The sequence below is a fragment of the Coptis chinensis genome, chromosome 2 (genome assembly GCF_015680905.1).
Source record: "Coptis chinensis isolate HL-2020 chromosome 2, ASM1568090v1, whole genome shotgun sequence".
Lineage (NCBI taxonomy): Eukaryota > Viridiplantae > Streptophyta > Magnoliopsida > Ranunculales > Ranunculaceae > Coptis > Coptis chinensis.
Genome location: NC_141457.1, coordinates 14,310,329 through 14,330,313, shown reverse-complemented (window position 1 = coordinate 14,330,313; position 19,985 = coordinate 14,310,329). Strand labels below are relative to the sequence as shown.

The 19,985-nt window shown below is 37.6% G+C and overlaps 1 non-coding gene across 1 annotated transcript; it reads right to left on the bottom strand.

The window, feature by feature from the left end:
- Positions 1–19,358: 19,358 nt before the first annotated feature.
- Positions 19,359–19,460, bottom strand: LOC147515016 (small nucleolar RNA R71). The gene has a single exon (XR_015214579.1). It is a non-coding gene; the product is annotated as a small nucleolar RNA R71 (small nucleolar RNA).
- Between the last annotated feature and the right edge of the window lie 525 nt (positions 19,461–19,985).

Here is a 19,985-nt window from a genome sequence, read left to right as displayed (position 1 = left end):
TTAATAGTGAAGAGACCCATTCTGACGATAGACTTCGGAGCCATAATCTTGCCTCTACTTCTTCGAGACCATATCCCCAGACTTCTTGGGATTTGTCTTATGTTGTAGAAAGGATTCCTAGTCATCCTTTTGAAACCATTGCCTCAGAATCTGAGCGCGAAACTGTTGAAGATACCAGTCAATGAAAACATGGACTCAGCCCTTTCTTCATGAAAAGACCCAATCTAGCGTTAGTTCAGACTGCTTATCAAATTCCCACATCCCTTTATCTGCAACACTATGCTGGTACTCAAACCTTTACCAAATGTCAAAGTGGCACCAGATGAGCGATCATTGTTACTGTTGGCCAACTTGTTACTAGATTGAGATTTCCTCTAACCAATCTCGACCGCGAAATGCTAAACCATCTGAATATTTCCCCTGGTCAGGGTATGAGAAATTTCTGGAAGTAAATGTTTATCTGTAATTATTACAATAACCACCTCTCCCCAGAAAAGTACGAAGCCGATAGAATGAAACTATCCGATATCTTTAGGCATTATAAATTCAGTGAAAAACTTCCTGGATATTTTTACCCCAAAAAACACAACAATTCGAACATCAAGGGTATCATCCGTAAAAATTGTAAAAGCGACAAGGAATGGACCAAGTATCATATCATAGTTTTGGGTGATTGGGAAAGTGCCGATACTCTAGCAAAACCTCCTCTGAAACATCAAGTCTTCAATTCTTCAGGTATACCCTCCTTTTGATGTAATTTCGATATTTATATATATCGGAATCCCACTATGACCCCAACCTTTCTGTATCTTTTCAGTATTTCTCCCTCATTTTGAAAAAGCTTGTGGGAACTCAAACAGAGTGCTCAAACTCTTAGAAGGAACCGATGAAGAAATCGATGCCAGAACTGGGGCTGATAAAGAAAGGAACCCCCGCATTACTGTTGCTCTTCCTGATATCAAAAATTATCGAGCTCCCCTTTATGTTCTTCAAATTCGGGCTCTTCACAAAATGGGTCAGTCGCCAATTTCCACTCAGTCTCCTTCACCAAATCCTTTAGATGATCCTTCTTTTCTTGTGTCCTCCTTCGCTTTGCATGAACTACCTATTAGTCTCCCTGATAAACCGTAAAAACAATAAAACACTAAATATTAATGCTACAAGAACACTAATACGTAATCCTACCGTTCTTACGTTTAAATCAATTCTTCTTACTCTCAAAACATATTCATGCAATACAACGAGTAAGGATTCGTTCCACTCTTAATTCTCAAGACTTAAACAAATTCAATTGATCCAACACAAGGAACAATGGTGAGAGTAATGATTTGATGTAAAATTTCTATTCTACCATTCCCAACAATTGAATCTAAACAAGACATAATATAAGATTCTAACTTTATAAAATTTAACTAACAATAATTAAAATCTAACATCAATAACTACGAAATGACTAACAACCAAGAAATGAAATTAGATCTAAGCAATAGATAAATGACAAAATCGAATTTGATCAATAATAAACTACTTGATTTATCTAATGAAGCAATAACAATATTTTAATACTTTAAATTAAAACAAGGGAAATGAAAACTAATTAATGGAATGAAAACTAAGTAATTAACTAATCTAGATCTAACTTTTTCTAACCCTAAACTCCATTAACATTAGTTTCCTAACCTAACTGCCATTAACAAAGAGTCAAGCTTTTGTTTTTATACTTCTAGATCCAAAAATCGTGCATGGGCTTGGAGCCATATTTTGGGCCGGAAAATCGGGCCCAAAACCCAATTTCTTTAGTCCAAAATGGGCTCTTTAGCTGCAGTTGGCTTCGACAGATGTTTCATCCACTTCTGCTCCTCTGATGGGGTCAAGGCTTGGACCATTGGAAAGCTCTTTCCGAGCCGGTCGTTTTGACATAAGGTAGGCCTCAATCCGAGGTCTGAGTCCAAATATATGGCATTCGGAAGTTCTGCTGACTTTTGCTCCTTTATCTCGCTAAAGTGGCACATTTCTGCACGTAATGGACTTTGAAGCCTAAAATGCATACAAACACGTAATCAGTATTAACTCTTACTTATTATTCACATAATTGGTCTAACAGTATGATTATTAAGGGGTTAAAACTACAGTTTTGGGCTCTTATCAAACCACCCCAAACAAACATTTTGCTTGTCCTCAAGCAAATATGAGAAATTAGAATAAGTGACCAAAAATGGAGTTCTAACTACTCTCGTTTACTGAGTCGCGATTGCATTGACCATATGCAACAAGGCCTTAAACCACTAGGAATTCCCTAGTGGACGAGTTATAGCCTCGTGAGAGTTTTCCGATGAAGGTACTCTCACAAACTTCATCTATACTACAACGACTAAGAAAATAAAACTATTGTTTCCTTATTCATGCTCAACTATCTATACATCTCTCTAGCAATTACATAAGAATAACCCGGTCGGAACCCTAAGCTAATATATGCATAAAAATCAATCATCTAAAATAAACATATAACAATGAGTATCTTATGAAATGTAATAGCAGGTCCGTTTTGAAAACTTCGGAATAAGCGTCCTTAAGTAGGTCCTCACATAAATGTCAAGACAAAACCACTCTGATTTTTCCACTCAAGTTTCAGCTACTCCGGTGTGCGGTGGGCACACTTTACCTTACAATCTCAATGACAACAAGGAAGCCGGGGTCGATCAAACACATCGCCACTTACTATCACACTAACCTATTCCTAATTGAGCTAGAGGTCTTTATTAGGGTGTTCGCGGGATTAGGAGATGGTTTAAGAAGGAAGGAAATGGATATTCTAGAGGACAAGTCCGAGATAATAGAGTCTTCATATTATGTAACTAGAGAAAACCTTGTTATTTACTTTTGCTTCTACACTTTGTTTCCATCCTTAGCCATTTTTTTTCTTTTCTTTGGCCTTTGACTCCCTTTTATTCTATTTTTTTGGAGTTTTTATTTATTTCTATTTTTTTTCTTTTTTTTTTTTTTTTTTTTTTTTTTTTTTTTTTCTTTTTTTTTTTTTTTTTTTTTTTTTTTTCTTTTATCTTTGGATGGAAAATTCTTTTCTTTATTTTAAAAGCAACTAACTAATTTTTGTTTACACAGGTTTTTCTCTTCTTCTTTCTTCCTCATTCTATTATCAGACTTATTCTAAATTGGGTAGGTTGATTTTTTATTTTGTTTTGTTTTTGTAACAGGGTAAAGGAATTGTGGTTTATGGAAGGCTAAAGAAAGGCTCAGAGGGGCGACTAGCGGAAAATAATTCATAGGTTTGAATTTCTGGCTATATCGATCCAAAGAGGGCCTAAATTCTCGCTTAGGATATGGTTTAGTGATCAAGCAAGTGGACGTGTGATTTCTCTATCCGGATTTTTACTTCTCCCTTGTGTCATTTCTCAAATGTTTCATTTCATATAAGGCTTTAGGCTATATTCTCACAGGATTTGTAGAATAAGTACTCTAGCCTAGATTTCATAAACTTACTGCTAACAATCATAGATACTCATGTAATAAATTTATAGATAGATGCAAAGATTATTACCTACATATTAACCTAAGTTTCTAACAATTATTTCGATGCAACAGACTACGGAGACTTCTAGATTGTTAAGAGCATGGAGAAAGAAAACAATACCAATATTCCTAAGTGTATAGCATACTTTTTATTTATATTTTTGAATTTTTGAAATTTTAACTAGAAAACAAGTGCACATTATACATATCTATATCGTAACAGATGTCTTAATTACACGTGTTTCTATGCCCCCCCCAAACAAGAAGCATGCTTTGTCCTCAAAGCATTTAAATAAAGAGGGTAGAAAAATACCATGGAAATGCGTGAAATTCTGGAACATCTGCAAAACAAGGTTAGAATATACTAATATAGGAAATAAAAAAAAACTGACGCAACTCTATAAGAGTTCCACCCATTATGGGGTTAACAGAATTAAATTGCTTGGGACATAAGCAGACACTAACTGAAACTAAAAACTTACCCCCACTCCAGCGTTTACTCGTCATCCTCCTCTTCTATAAAGAAGTGAGGTTCCTTTGCATCCTGCCATGCCATTATAATTTGCCAAGCTTGCTGCCATTTATCATCTACGGATGCCAACCTGTTAAGCGCCACTTGGTCGGATGGGGTGTAAGGTGCAACCTGATGAGGTTGTATCCTCCACCCTTGCCAAGTCATTGCACGGAAAGATCGAATAATAGAATTGGTAGGTCTCACAATGTCGACCCCAACCCAGTCCGTGAAAGGGGCACAAAAAAACAGGGAAGAAACATAGTATAATACGACAAACTAATATAGGCATAAGAAGATACTTATGCCTCATGCTATGGGCTCGTGCTAAACTAGACATTAAGGTCTTAGGAAGGTCATATAGCAGGCGTTCCTCAGCTAAAGCAAGGAAAACATCGTAAGTGGCATTATTCGCAGAAGAAAAATGTCACTCCCCTAATATGTTTAGCATGATAAAGAACATTACCGTATCACATTAAGGGACAAGTTACCAAGGGCTACATTATATGTCCCTTGGTCCTCTACACGGAAATTGTCGGACCCATAAGCCTCATGCAAAAAGTCATAAGTGTAGACATGAATATTATCTACCCAATAGCATCATGGGTTTTGTATTTCAGCGGGCATGGCAAGTCCAAGAACAAATGCTTGCAAGAACCATAAGCAGTCCCAGCCTACGTGTGTGATCACCTCGCGAAACCAAGCACCATAAGTAGTGCTTTGAAACAAATCTTCGAAAGATTGTTCCGGTATCAATGTAGGAGATGTCATCTCAAAATTACGCTCTGGAATAGCTGTGAATTATCCGAAACTACCCGTAGAAAACTGGAATTTTTCTGGTCCACGGAAGTCGGTGGCGCTGGCGCCAGATAGGGCGCTGAAGTCGCTCTGAAATTTTAGAATTCCAGTGTTTGTTTGGTCGCTAACTCGGCGTGGGCTTCTAGGTCCGATAGATGAGGCGGTCGCCACTTCGGCTTGAAGCGCTTTCTAACTAAATTTTTCCAAAAATGTGAAGTGAAGCGCCTTGGTGGCCTCGGGGGCGTGGAAGCGCGCTGAAGAAGGGTGAAACCGGAGTTTAGATGAAAAAGAAAGTAAAACTTGGAGTGGAAAAATTTTTTTTTTTTTTTTTTTAATTTTTACAAGGGGGGCGAGGTGGGGGGTAAGAATAGGAAGTTTAGTGATCAAGCATGGAAAAAAACAAACACCCCCAAACAAATTTTTGAAAACAGGTTTGTAAAAATTTGTTTTAAAACGTGGGGTCTTTTAAAGTCAGATTCCCTAGACTTAAAGTGATATATATGTATTTACATGCAGTTTCCCATATATCAATAATCTAAAAAGTTGTGGGTCTTTCCACAAATAATTAACATGGAAAGCACCATCAAACATAATTAAGCACCAAGATTTCCTATGATGTAGCTTAGTGGAATGAGAAGGTGTCCAAGTGAATGATCGTGAGTAAATGAATGGTTTTGGAAAATACTTGAAATGTGGATAAGTGTGAGAAGGAAAAAATGGGGAAAATGGAAAAAATGAAAAAGTGTCAGGTGGCTTATCCTTGGGTGTTACTTCTTCACCAGTTGGTTTTAGATAGTTATGAAGCATAGGAGAAACGCCAAGGTCAAGTACAAACTCAATGGTTCTTTGAAAAGGTAGAGGGCGAGGAACATTCGTGATGGAAGGTGAATGAGTGACATGAGGATGTGAGGTGGGTGAATGGTGTTCAACTAGTGTTCTTAAGTCTATATCATCAGAGGCCTTGAGATATGCAAGACATTCCTCAATAGGTGGGTAAGAAGAATCACTGGGATAAAGGGCAAAAAATTCTTCTTCCGTCATGGCGCCAAGAGATGAATGGATGTCAATAGGAGAGAACTTCGCTGAGGCGCAAAGAAGGGTTGCAAAAGAGTCGAAGGAAATCCTCCTTGATGTTATCTACGCCTAGGGAGTAGAAATTGTGATCCTTGTCTTCTTCCATAAGAGGGGTATCTACTAGTGTGGGGACTAAAGTGTCACCGCGACTAATGTGAGGTACAAAACTCTCAATGGACTTCACTTCCCTTCTACAGGCAAACCTAGTTGTCCTTGTTTTTGTCTAAACATGTTAACTTCTACGTAAAGATTTCCAAAAGAAAGAGTCATTGAGCCATCCCGACAATTGATTTGGGCATTGGCGGTTGCCAAGAAAGGACTCTAAGATGATGGGAATGGAATCATGAGCAACTTCGTGTCAAGAATAACAAAGTCTGGCTGGATAGTAAAAATCCACGAACTTTAACGAGAATATTTTCAACTACACCCTTGGGATACTTAATAGAACGATCGGCTAACTGCAAAGTCATTTTGGTTGGTTGAAGTTTTGTTAGACCTAGTTGTTTATATAAATAAAAAGGGAGTAAGTTAACACTCGCCCCCGTGTCTAATAAAGCAGCTTGTTATGAAGGTATCACCTAAGGTGCATTGACAAGAGGGATCGATTGTGGTCCTTGTACTTAACAATTCCGTTATGTTCGGATAAAGAGGGATATTGTTCGATTAAGAATGCTTCGTGGGGTATGTTGGTTTTCCTCTTCTTGGTGCACAACTCTTTTTAGAAACTTAGCGTGTCGAGGTAGACTTTTTATGGCTTCTAGAAAAGGTAGGTTTATAGTCAAATTTTTAAACACTTCCCTAATCTCATCAAAATTTCGCCATTTTTAAACACAACTAGTCTTTGGGGATATGGTGCTTTATCACTATTTTTACCGTAAGGGATAAAAAGTATTATTAGGCTTTGCTTTATCTCTATCCGTTTTCCATCTAGGTATCCATATTGGAACCTCTACAGTGTGTGGTCTTCACTTTCTATTATTGAATCTTGTAATGTTTTCCCTTTTGGTTGTGGTTTAACTGGTACTTCTACAGTTGTAGGGTCTTCAGTTTCTATTATAGTATGTGGTATGGTATCATTTTTAGTTTGTGGGTAATCTTTAGGCATAGTCACTTGGTTATCAACTACTCGCCTACCGAACGAGCGAAGGGTAGTGATCACCTAGAGGTCCCCTTTGGTTTATATTACCATTACACTGAATACTTTTTATTTCGAATGCGGTGTTTGTTGACTTAGGATTAGGCATTGCTTGACTTGGAAACACGCCGGTTTGGTTATTATTTTGGTTAGAAGACATGTCAATAACCTTTTGGCACAAAGACTGCATCATTTGCATTGTTTGTTTCATCATATTAGAGTTTTGATCATGTTGATCTTTCATTAAGTTGGAGTTTTGTTGCATAATTTGATTTTGTTTCTCCAACAAGGTCACGACTACTTTGTCTGTAGATGGTTGTATTGGAATTAAAGCTTGTTGAGCGTTCATGTCTTGATGTTGATAGTTTCGGGTTATGGGTACTAAAGCTCTATTCTGGTCACCTAAGTTATCTTGTCCTTGATGTTGAGTTAACCGGGTTGAAATGTGATGGTTGTGGTGGTGTTTGTGCATAGACAAGAGGACAATAGAAGTCGGAATGCTCAAGACTACAAATGCACATTACAACGAAAGTAGAGTTAATGTTCATGACTGGAGTGGGTTGTTGTTGAACAGAGATGGCATCTACCTTTTAGTGAGGGGGCATCGATAAGAGTTTTAAGCTTCGAGATCATGTTTAACCTCACGAAGAAGGAGAGGAGCCGGGAGGAATCGTTACCTCCCCAATTGTTGTTCCTCTTAGATTGATCTTCTAAGAATGTATAAGCCTCTAAGGCTCCTTTACTAAGAAAACTACCCCGGACATGATATCTAGAACCTCCTTATGATAATGTGAAAGCCCCTTGAAGAAAGCACGAACAAAGCGTGTCTTTCGCAAGATTATGATGCGGGCATTCAATGAGAAGATCGATGAAACGATTCCGTGCCTCCAAAAGGATTCATGAGGATTCCGCGTAAGAAATGAATCTTTTGAAGCATTTCATCTGTCTTTAGTGGTGGGTAAAATTGTTCCATGAACAATTGAACAAGTTCAGCCCATGAGTCCACAGAGTTTGGCGTTTGGGCAGTTAACCAAGACGCCGCCTTTGTCGGCCAGGGTGAAAGGAAACACCCTAAGTTTAACTTGATCGGACTTACGCTAGGATGATGGAATGTAGTGAGAACTTGGTCTATCCCTACGATGTGCTGGTAAGGCTTCTCGTGGTCTAAACCATGAAAACCGGTAACAAGTTAAATATATTTAGGGGGATTGAAAATCCCCACTAGGTCTACAAGAACGATGCACTTCCACTTAGGGCTATCGTTTAGTGGCTTTATAAAAATCGAGAGAGGAGTCTCTTGTTCTTTAGCCATTGATGCAAGTGTAGTGTGTGAAATTCTAGATAGGCGTGTTGTATTTATTTCTACTGAAAAACAAGCCTGATTATACTAGAATTAAAATTCCTCCGGCACGTAAGAGGCGAGGAGTGGAAGAAGGAGTACTGAATGCCTCCTTGCTACGCGTTTGAATAAGCGTCTTGTATCGCGATTTAAGTGTATTTAACAAGTTAGAAACACTTAATAACTTTAAGGAATAAAAATATGCATTTACCTATGAAAATTGGGCTGTTCGGATGAATTTTCCTTGTTGGGCGCGGGTAGGGCGCGGGTTGGGCGCGGGCGCGCTCAAGGTAAGTTGAAATTACAGTGAATAAGGGCGGGTCGCGCTCAACATGGGCGCGGGCGCGCTCCAGGGTTTTCAAGTTTTAGGCCTTTTATCGTCTATCAAGTAGCCTGTAAAATTTCAGATCGATCGGAGCAGTGAAAGTCCCTCTACAGCCCTCCAAAGTTTGCGAAACCGTTTTCGGACACAATACAAACAACCGAATGGTTAACCCATCAAAACAAATCCAAAAATTTCCAAATTTTTACTGGAGACTCCTGACAGATTGTAGTTGTTCCTGTAAAAAATTTAGAGCAATTGGATGTCTACAACCTCTCCTTATTGGCTGGTGTTTCAGATATTAAGTGTTTGCAACACTGCAGAAACACACTGGAAACACTCTACTATTTAGGTGGTCAAAACAAATCAAAAACTCATCAAATTTTTACTACAAACTTCTGGCTTAGGGTATATACTCCTGTAAAAATTATAGAATTTTTAGAACTCCCTAAGTAACCTTATTCGTCTGTTTTTCAAGAATATACGGTGTGAAAACTGAAATGCAGCACTGTAAAGATCGTATTTTTTTCACAAGGTAAACCAACTTTGAAAAATCTGAAAATATTCTAGTAAATCAACAACACATTAAATATTATGTATGAATATTTTCAGAATTTTCGAAAATTTAGAAATACCTTCACCGCAGTGTTTTTCTCTGTGAATCCCAGCCCCTATGCCTGAAGCGATTGAAGCAGTTCGAAAATTCAAGGAACAAGAATGAAAAATTAAAAGGGCGGGTGGGTAGAGAATGGGGGATTGCCCCTTGGATTCAAGCAATTGAATTCTTGTCTTGAACGAGATTAAGATGGCAGCGGCGCCATTTGATAAACCGTAAAAACAATAAAACACTAAATATTAATGCTACAAGAACACTAATACGTAATCCTACCGTTCTTACGTTTAAATCAATTCTTCTTACTCTCAAAACATATTCATGCAATACAACGAGTAAGGATTCGTTCCACTCTTAATTCTCAAGACTTAAACAAATTCAATTGATCCAACACAAGGAACAATGGTGAGAGTAATGATTTGATGTAAAATTTCTATTCTACCAATCCCAACAATTGAATCTAAACAAGACATAATATAAGATTCTAACTTTTATAAAATTTAACTAACAATAATTAAAATCTAACATCAATAACTACGAAATGACTAACAACCAAGAAATGAAATTAGATCTAAGCAATAGATAAATGACAAAATCGAATTTGATCAATAATAAACTACTTGATTTATCTAATGAAGCAATAACAATATTTTAATACTTTAAATTAAAACAAGGGAAATGAAAACTAATTAATGGAATGAAAACTAAGTAATTAACTAATCTAGATCTAACTTTTTCTAACCCTAAACTCCATTAACATTAGTTTCCTAACCTAACTGCCATTAACAAAAAGAGTCAAGCTTTTGTTTTTATACTTCTAGATCAAAAATCGTGCATGGGCTTGGAGCCATATTTTGGGCCGGAAAATCGGGCCCAAAACCCAATTTCTTTAGTCCAAAATGGGCTCTTTAGCTGCAGTTGGCTTCGACAGATGTTTCATCCACTTCTGCTCCTCTGATTGGGTCAAGGCTTGGACCATTGGAAAGCTCTTTCCGAGCCGGTCGTTTTGACATAAGGTAGGCCTCAATCCGAGGTCTGAGTCCAAATATATGGCATTCGGAAGTTCTGCTGACTTTTGCTCCTTTATCTCGCTAAAGTGGCACATTTCTGCACGTAATGGACTTTGAAGCCTAAAATGCATACAAACACGTAATCAGTATTAACTCTTACTTATTATTCACATAATTGGTCTAACAGTATGATTATTAAGGGGTTAAAACTACAGTTTTGGGCTCTTATCACTCCCCCAAAGCTTCTTCGATTATTTAGATAATAATCTTACCATGACTCCCAATCTCTTTCCCCAAATTAAAAAAGAAGTTCCTGACTTTTATGAATATCCAATTTTACAAAATATATTTAACCGACATCGTTTATTGTATACAGATATGGCACCTCGATTGTCAGCAAACCCAAATGTTAGTTGCCAATTTCCTGATAAAGGAAAACTGAAAGCTTCTGAAAAAACATCGGCCAAAGCTCCACAAGACAAACCTCCTGCCCCACCCTCAGACATTCGGAGTTGTTCCTCTAAAGATAAGCATTCTGCTCCTCCCCAAGATACATCTCGTGTTTCATCACAAGATACCCATACTCATTCTAGTTCCAAGAAACGAAAATCTTGGGGGGAGAGTGGGCTTTCTGCAGGACAAACACTTGAATCAATTCCTTCTTCTGATACTAGTGATCTCTTCAAGCCTACTTTCCATTTCTGTGATGGAACCTATGTTCCCTTAACCGCCTCGTTGTTTGCTGATAATCACAGTGAGGATTTAGGTGTAACTCTGTCTTCTAACTGTGTTCTTCCGAAGGATAAGATCGCCATGCGTACTGTAACTCCTGCTGAGCGCTTAACAACCTTCTGTGATTTCATTGAAAAGGTATTTTCACCTTTTCTTCTTTGATCAAGTATCCATGATTTCATTTCCAATTTCTATATGCTTATCTATTCTCGTTATTTGTCTAGGCTAAAGTAGCTGCTCTTGCCCAGTTTGACTCCCATTATCAGCAAGACCGTGATGTTGGTCGCTTTAAGAAAACAGTTAATGCTCAACAGTCGGAACTTGATAAACTAAACCGGGAAGTGACTCTCGAAGCTGCTGAACAGACTTTACAACAGAAAATTGCATAACATATAGAGATTCTGAAGAAAGAACATGCAGAAACTCTAAAGAAAGTCACTGATGACTTTGCTATCGCCGAAGCAAAATATAAATAAGCTTCAGAAGCTGCAGATAATGAATTTAACGATGTTGTTGCATCTTTAAACATTCTTGTTGATCGGTTGGAAGCCTTCAGACCATATGTTCCTCATTCTGTTCTTGAAGAACATGGACTTACTGCCGATAATGCTCCTATAGAGGAACTTCCAACTGCAACTCCATCTATTCCTGACGCCGCAACTACAACAAACTCTTGCATTGCTGCTGATACTTCTCCTCGTATTACTACTGAGTTTGGCGATATAGATGATCTTCTTAATACCCCTCCAGTATGATCTCTATACTGTTTGTTGAGCACTTTGTAATATTGCTACTATTTTTCTCTATTTTTGCCAAAATTCTCGTTGTTCAACAACTTCTGTAACCTTTTTGCTTATGATATATTTTATTGCCTGTGGAATTTGAATCTATACCACTTTTGCAATATGCCACCCATATGTATGTACAGAAAATTCAAAATTTTCAATACCCTCATTCCAAAAGAGAGTATCATCTATACTTAACACAATTAGAAAAATAATCTTTTATACTTATATCACCAGAAAATGAAATTTTCGATACGCTCAACAAAAAAGAGAGTATCGGCGATACTTAGACTTGTATCACCAGAAAATGAAATTTTCGATACCCTCACAAAAAAAAAAGAGTATCGGCGATAGTTGGACTTGTATTACCAGAAAAATGAAATTTTCGATACTCTCAACAAAAAAGAGAGTATCGGCGATACTTAGACTTATATCACTAGAAAAATGAAATTTTTGATACCCTCAACAAAAAATAGAGTACTAGTTAAACTCCTGTATTACCTTTAATAATCATAAATCAACAAATTGATTCAAACACCAACATGCATTGAAATTATAACCTATTTAATTTTATTAAATTATCATTAAATGAATTACTACTTCCCAAACGTCCCTTGCACAGATAACCACAAAATTATTTTTTCCACTGACTTTAGTAACCAAGTCCTCGTTTTCCTGCTAATTTTTCTTGTTTTCATGCTAAATATCATTTATTTTCCTCGTTTTTATCATTTCTTACTTGTATAAAAACAAAATTTTCACATTATGACTCCAACTTACTTTTTACAAACCATTTTACTGAAAAAACATAAAAACATGCCTCCTTTCTCCTCCTATCTTACTGTTCGTGCCATTTTAATGGTTCTTCCAGAGTGGCTTGATTGGTCAGATTGCCCAACCACGGAATACTCTGATGATGAAGAAGAAAATGAAGAAGAAGAAGAAGAAGAAGAAAAAGAAGAAGAAAAAGATGATGATGAGTGGGTCCGAGATCCTTATTGCTATGAATATAACAATGATGGATCTTCCACTGATGGAGATGATGAGAATGATGAGAATGAATGTGAAGATGATGATGAGGATGAGGATGAAGATGAGAATGAAAACTGACTTTTTCTTTCTATTTTTCAGCTGTCTATGCTATGTGTCCATCTTTTTGACAAAAACTATTAAGAATAAACTATTATTATCTATATTTCGACACTCCTATTGCACCATAATTTATTCTTAGGACATGCACCTTTAAGTATGAAAACATTCCAATAACTACAATCATAGCTACTACTACTAAAATAAAAAATAAAAATTTAACCAACACACCTTTATCATTAACATGATATCTGATGCCTCCTCCTTGCTGCCGATATGACTCCTTTTATATGTCTGGTATCGACCATCGTATTTGATACCAAGACTTTTGACAATATGCCTAATACCAACATTTCTGCTGATATCAGGACTTTATGTGCCTGGTATCAGCCATTGTTTTTGATACCAGGACTTTTGACAATATGCCTAATACCAACATTTCTGCTGATATCAGGACTTTATGTGCCTGGTATCGGCCATTGTTTTTTATACCAAGACTTTTGATAATATGCCTAATACCAACATTTCTACTGATATCAGAACTTTATGTGCCTGGTATCGGCCATTGTTTTTGATACCAGGACTTTTGACAATATGCCTAATACCAATATTTCTGCTAATATCAGGACTTCATGTGCCTGAAAACAACACGTTTGTTGGCAACAAGGCTTTTGACGATATGCCTAATATTCACATTTCTATCAATATCAGGACTTTATGTGCCTGATATCAACACGTCTATCGATACCAAGACTTTTGGCAATATGCCTGATACCAACATTTCTGTTGATACCAAGACTTTATGTGCCTAGTATCTGCCATTGTTTATGATACCAGGACTTTTGGTGATATGCCTGATGCCAACATTTATGTCGATACCAGGACTTTATGTGCCTGGTATCTGCCATTGTTTTTTATACCAGGACTTTTGACAATATGCCTGATGCTAACATTTCTGTCGATACCAGGACTTTCTGTGCCTGGTATCTACCATTGTTTATGATACTAGGACTTTTGGCGATATGCCTGATGCCAACATTTCTGTCGATACCAGGACTTTCATACATAATATTATAACATCATTGCATTATGAATCCAATTCTTTTTTTATTAAAATGAATACTCTTGCTACATAGCTCATTATTTCGATAAATTGAAAAAATACATTATTGATAAAATACCTTCAGATTATTGACATTCTGAGGTTTTGGTAGTAAATCACCATCAACATTCTTCAAATAATATGCTTTGTTTATTCCAACCTTATGTACAATATAAGGCCCCTCCCAATTTGCTGATAACTTTCCAGCTCCCTTCTCGTTTATCGCTTGAGTGACTTCTTTCAATACTAAGTCACTTTCTTGGAAACTTCTTCCTCTGACTTTCTTATTGAATGCTTTCCTTAGCTGTCTGTGGTAACAATCAAGCTGAATTCTTACTTGCTCCCGTTTTTCCTCTAAGTTTAAGATCTCTGCATGCATCCCTTGTTCATTCAACCCTTTTTCCACAAGCAATGTTCTGGATGTAAATACTACCATCTCAGCTGGAGTTACTGCTTCCATCCCATAGACCAAAGTAAATGGTGACTCTCCTGTAGCTACTCTCGGAGTTGTTCTGTATGCCCATAGCACACTATTTAGCTCATCGACCCATAAACATTTCTTATCCTCTAACTTATTTTTTATACTATCCATAATAGTCTTATTTGTTGCTTCAGCTTGCCGATTCCCCTGAGCATAATAAGGTGCCGATGTGAAATGTTTGATCTTATATGATTCTAGGAAATCTCTCACCTTGCTTCCAATGAACTGAGGACCATTATATGATATGATGGCATATGGTAAACCATATCGACATACCACTCTTTCAAACAAAAAACCGATAGTATCCTGTTCTCTGATATGTTGCAAAGTTATAGCCTCTACCCACTTAGTAAAGTAATCAGTCACAGCAAGCATGAACCTTTTCTTGCCTCTCCCAGGTATTAGAGGTCCAACAATACTCATCCCCCATAAAGCAAACGGCCATGGGTTCGAAACACAGTGTAATTCCTCTGCTGGAACATGAATTACATGACCATGTTTCTGACACTGAATGCACTTCTTTGCATATCGAAGGCAATCCCTTCACATTTGTGGCCAGAAATATCCTTGCCTTTTTATCTTCTTAGCCAAAGATCTCCCTGCTAAATGATTTCCGCACTCCCCTTCATGCATCTCTGCAATGATTTGATTAGCATCGGCCGCCGATATACATTTCAAATGTGGTCCCCCAGGATTTTTCTGATATAAGTCATCCTCTATTAGCAAATATCTTTCAGCTCCATCTTTTACTATCTTCTAGCCTCATTTTTATCCTTGGGTAACTCACCTTTACACAAAAATAAAATATAGCTGCTTAACCATGACGCCCCCAGCATATCTATCTCCATAATCTCAGGATGCTTTATATCGATACTTGGATTCTGCTGAACACCCACTTGCAACATACGTCCCTCTGTATTTTCCAGCATAGCAGCGACATATGCCAAAGCGTCTGCATATTGATTTTCTCCTCGATCGAGGTGCTGAAATTTTATTCTGCTAAAATTCTGGAGCTTCTTTCTAACAAAGTTCAAATAATCAATCATATTGTCGCATTTAGCTGAATATCGTCCATTGATTTGGCTTACCACTAGCTGAGAATCACTGAATACAGATAATTCCTTGACATTTAACGATGTAGCCATTTCCAATCCTGTAATCAACGCCTCATATTCTACTTCGTTATTGGACGCGTGGAACCCTAAGGTAACTGCTGATTCCAATCTCTGATTGTTTGGTGTTATTAGAACCGCTCGGATACCACATCCCTTTTGACCTGATGACCCATCGACAAAAAGTCTCCATCCATTTGTACCAGCCCATGGATCGTCCTCATCCATCACATCATTAGGTTCTTTCAATTGTAAACCACTATCTTCTTCAATATCCCAATTTTCATCTTCAGCGGGAAAATCTGCTAAAAAATCCGCTAATACTTGGCTGTTTTCTGAAACCCTATTCCGATACTCAACTCCAAATTCATCAATAAGTACTGACCACTTCGCCATTCTTCCTGATTTGGATATTTTGGCTAAAGTATGCTTTAACGGAAGATTTGTCATGACAATGACTGAATGGGCTTGAAAATAAGGTTTCAACCTTTGAGTATAATAAAGAAGAGCTAATGCATATTTTTCCAACATCTAATATCGAGTTTTAGCCTCTAACATGGTTTTGGATTGAAAATAAACAGGTCGCTCAGCCCCATTTTCCACTTTTACTAATACTGAGCTAATAGCAAAATCCGATACTGCTAAATATAAAAATAAAGTATCACCTTCCTCCGCTTTATCAAAGTTGGCACTTCTTGGAGATACTTCTTTAAATCTGATAAAGCCTCTTCACATTCTTTTTCCCATATGAACTTTGTATTCTTCTTCAGTAACTTGAATAAAGGTTTGCATCGGTCAAAAGTTCTTGATATGAACCTATTTAAAGCTGCAATTCTTCCTGTTAGCTTTTGTATCTGTTTCCTAGTACTCGGAGAAGGCATCTGCTGAATAGCTTGAATTTGGTATGAATTCACATCTATACCTCTTTTTGTGACTATATACCCCAGAAATTTCCCTGAACTGACCCCAAAAGTACATTTCTCTAATTTGAGCTTCATATTAAATTGTATGAATATCCGAAACACTATATCGAGGTACTTAACATGATCTTCTGCTTTTTTCGATTTGATTACCATATCATCGATATAGACTTCCACAATCTGTTTAATCAAATGCTTAAATATTTTCTCAACAAACCGTTGATACGTTGCTTGATAAGAGCCCAAAACTGTAGTTTTAACCCTGTAACAGACATACTTTTAGACCAATTATGTGAGTAATAATTAAGAGTTAACACTGATCACGTGTTTTATGCATTTCAGGCTTCAAAGTCCATTATGTGCAGAAATGTGCCACTTTAGCGAGATAAAGGAGCAAAGGTCGGTTACTAAGGAGTTTCGTGATTAAAGGCCAAGATTCAAGAAGACAAAGCCTTTCTAAAGCCCGGTCAAAAGCTGAAAAGTCGACGGCGGGCAGAAACAGACACAAAGTCAGCAGAACTTCCGAAGGCCATATCTTTGGACTCAGACCTCGGAATAGGGCCTACCTTATGTCAAAACGACCGGCTCGGAAAGAGCTTTCTAATGGTCTAAGCTGTGATCCAATCAGAGGAGTAGAAGTGGACAAAAAGTCTGTTAAAGCCAACTGCAGCTGAAGAGGCCTTTTTGGACTGAAAGAATTGGGTTTTGGGCCTGATTCTCTGGCTCAAAACATGGCTCCAAGCCCATGCACGATTTTTGGATCTTAAAGTATAAAAACAAAAGCTTAGCTCTTTGTTAATGGTAGATTTTTTTAGTAGAGAATAGTAGATTTTTAGGTTAGAAAATAAAGGAGCTTAGAATAGAAAGTAGCCATTAGAATAGCTTCTAGATCTAGATTTAATTGTTTTAATTAAGTTTAATTTCAAATCCAATTCTTGTTTTAGAGTAAACTATTAGAATCATTACTCTTAATTAGTTTGATTAATAAAATAGCTAGTTGTTAAATTTCGATTCTTGTCATTTACATTTGTGTTAGATCTGATTCATTTATTACTTGTTATTCAATTCTTAGTTATTAATTAGATTTTAATTATTATTTAATTTAGATTAGTAAATTTCAATTCTTTATAGCATGTTTAGTTTAACTTTAATCGGAAATGATTGCGTAATGATTCTCGGCTAAACCTCCATTAGAGGGGGTTGAGAAGCCTTGATGAAAGCTTGATTCGACTAACATTAGAATCGCCGTAATTTCCTTTCCACTCTAGAAGCGATTAGTTCACCATGAGAATGGGTTTAATCGTTCACATGCTAGTTATGAATTGGTAGGAATGCCATGTGTAATTAGGGATTAGGAAGAACCAATTGTTTCGCTGGCGTTCAATTCGGATTCTGACGATTCGTCGTTAATAGGACTAAGTCGAGTTAAGGTGGAATCAATCCCCCTCTAACTCCTTATCATCGAATCAACGTAACATTCCCTTAGTTATTTTGATAACCGACTAGTTGCATCTTGTGGGTAGTTGCATCGTAGTCTAGTTGCCTTTTCGTAAATCTCTCATTAGACCTTAAGTAGAGTAATTACACGTGATAACACAGCATGCGGAAGGACTAGGAGTGGAACGAATCACTCTACTCCACTATATCTCATAGGATTGAGAGTAGAAATCTTTGATAAAATATAGGCACTGCACGTAAATTATAGTTTTAGTTTACTTACGTTTTGAGTTCATCGTTCATTTCGTAGGTAAACTATTTCATTTTACGTTTATCAAATGGCGCCGCTGCCATCTTAGTTGCACTTTCGCATTGTTTTCGTAGTGTAAGTACTTTTCTTAAAAGTCCCATTTCCCCCACCCACCCGTGTTTGATTCATACTGTGGCTTTCCGTTTCATCGTTGAAAAATTTCAGCGAGAAATTACACCTTGGCGTGTGCCGCTCGGAAGGATACACTGCGCCCTATAGCTACTGAACAACGGAGCGACCAGCCCCATGTGGGGAGCGACCGCCCTAAAAACACTGTAATTTGAAAATTACCCGAGCGACCAGCGCCCTATCTGGCGCACCAGCCCTTTGTTAATTTTTCCGAATTCTACGGTTTTGATTTCGAACTTTGATTTTTCAAATTTTTCAGTGTTCTAACTTTGTTATATACGAACACGCGTAAACAAGACGCTATTCATAAGCGAAGCAAGGACGCAATCAGGTATTCCTTTCTTCCACACCTCGCATCTCCTGTTAGAGTTTTATACTAGTATATCAGAATTGTTTGGAGTGTTGATGTGTTTAGCTAAGTTTGGTTTTAGCCTTTATGAGATTAAGGTCTGGCCGAACAAAAACACAGAACGTAATTACACAACAACGTCAACAAACAAGTCTATCTAGTATACCACCCACTACACCTCTAGCTACTATTTCACACACATCACCTGACACAATGCCCGACGAAGAAGAGACTCATCTCTTTGACTTCTACAAAGCCTTGAGCGATAGCCCCAAATCTTTCATCGTTCTAGCGGACCGATTGGGGATTTCGAATCCCCAAATATTTTTAATTTGTTACCCGTTTTTCATGGATTAGACCATGAAAAACCTTATCGGCATCGCGTAGGATTGAACAAGTCCTAACAACATTCCACCATCCTACGGTTGGTGCGGAACAAATTAAACTCGGGGTATTCCCTTTCACCTTAGCCCGATAAAGGCGTCTTGGTTAAGCGCCCAAACGCCCTAATTACGTGGACTCATGGGCTAAACTTGTTGTTTGTTTATGGAACATTTTTACCCACCCCTAAAGACGGACGAGATGCTTTACAAGATTCATTTCTTTCGACAAAATTCTCATGAATCATTTTGAGGCTTGGAATCGTTTCACCGATCTCCTTATAGAGTGTCCACATCATAACTTAGCTTAAAGACACGTTAGTTCGTGCCTTTTTCAAAGGACTTCTACACCACCATAAAGAAGTCCTAGACATAATGAATGGGGGTAGTTTCTTACAAAGGAGCCTCGGAGGCTTATAAATTTTTAGAGGATCAAACTAAAGCGAAATAACAACGGGGGGTAGTGATGATATCCACCGCTCCGCTAGTTCATCAAATCTGATTAAGGTCAGCGGTATGTTTGAAATTAAACACGATTCGAGCTTAAAACTCTAATCGAATCACTCACTAAAAGGTAGAGGCCATTTGCGTTCAACAAAAGCCTATCCCCGTCATGAATGTAAATTCAAATCCATGTAGTTTTCTGTTGGAGCCCACGAGCATCCCGACTCCCCATCGTCCTATAGCCTATGAGCAGGGCTTGTTTTATTAATAGTGAACCTGCGCCCTTGGAGACAAAATCCCAACTTCGGTTGGAGAAATAACCAACACATCACACCTCAAGGGTACAATAATCAATATGTTAGGCCTACGCACAGCTTTAACCAAG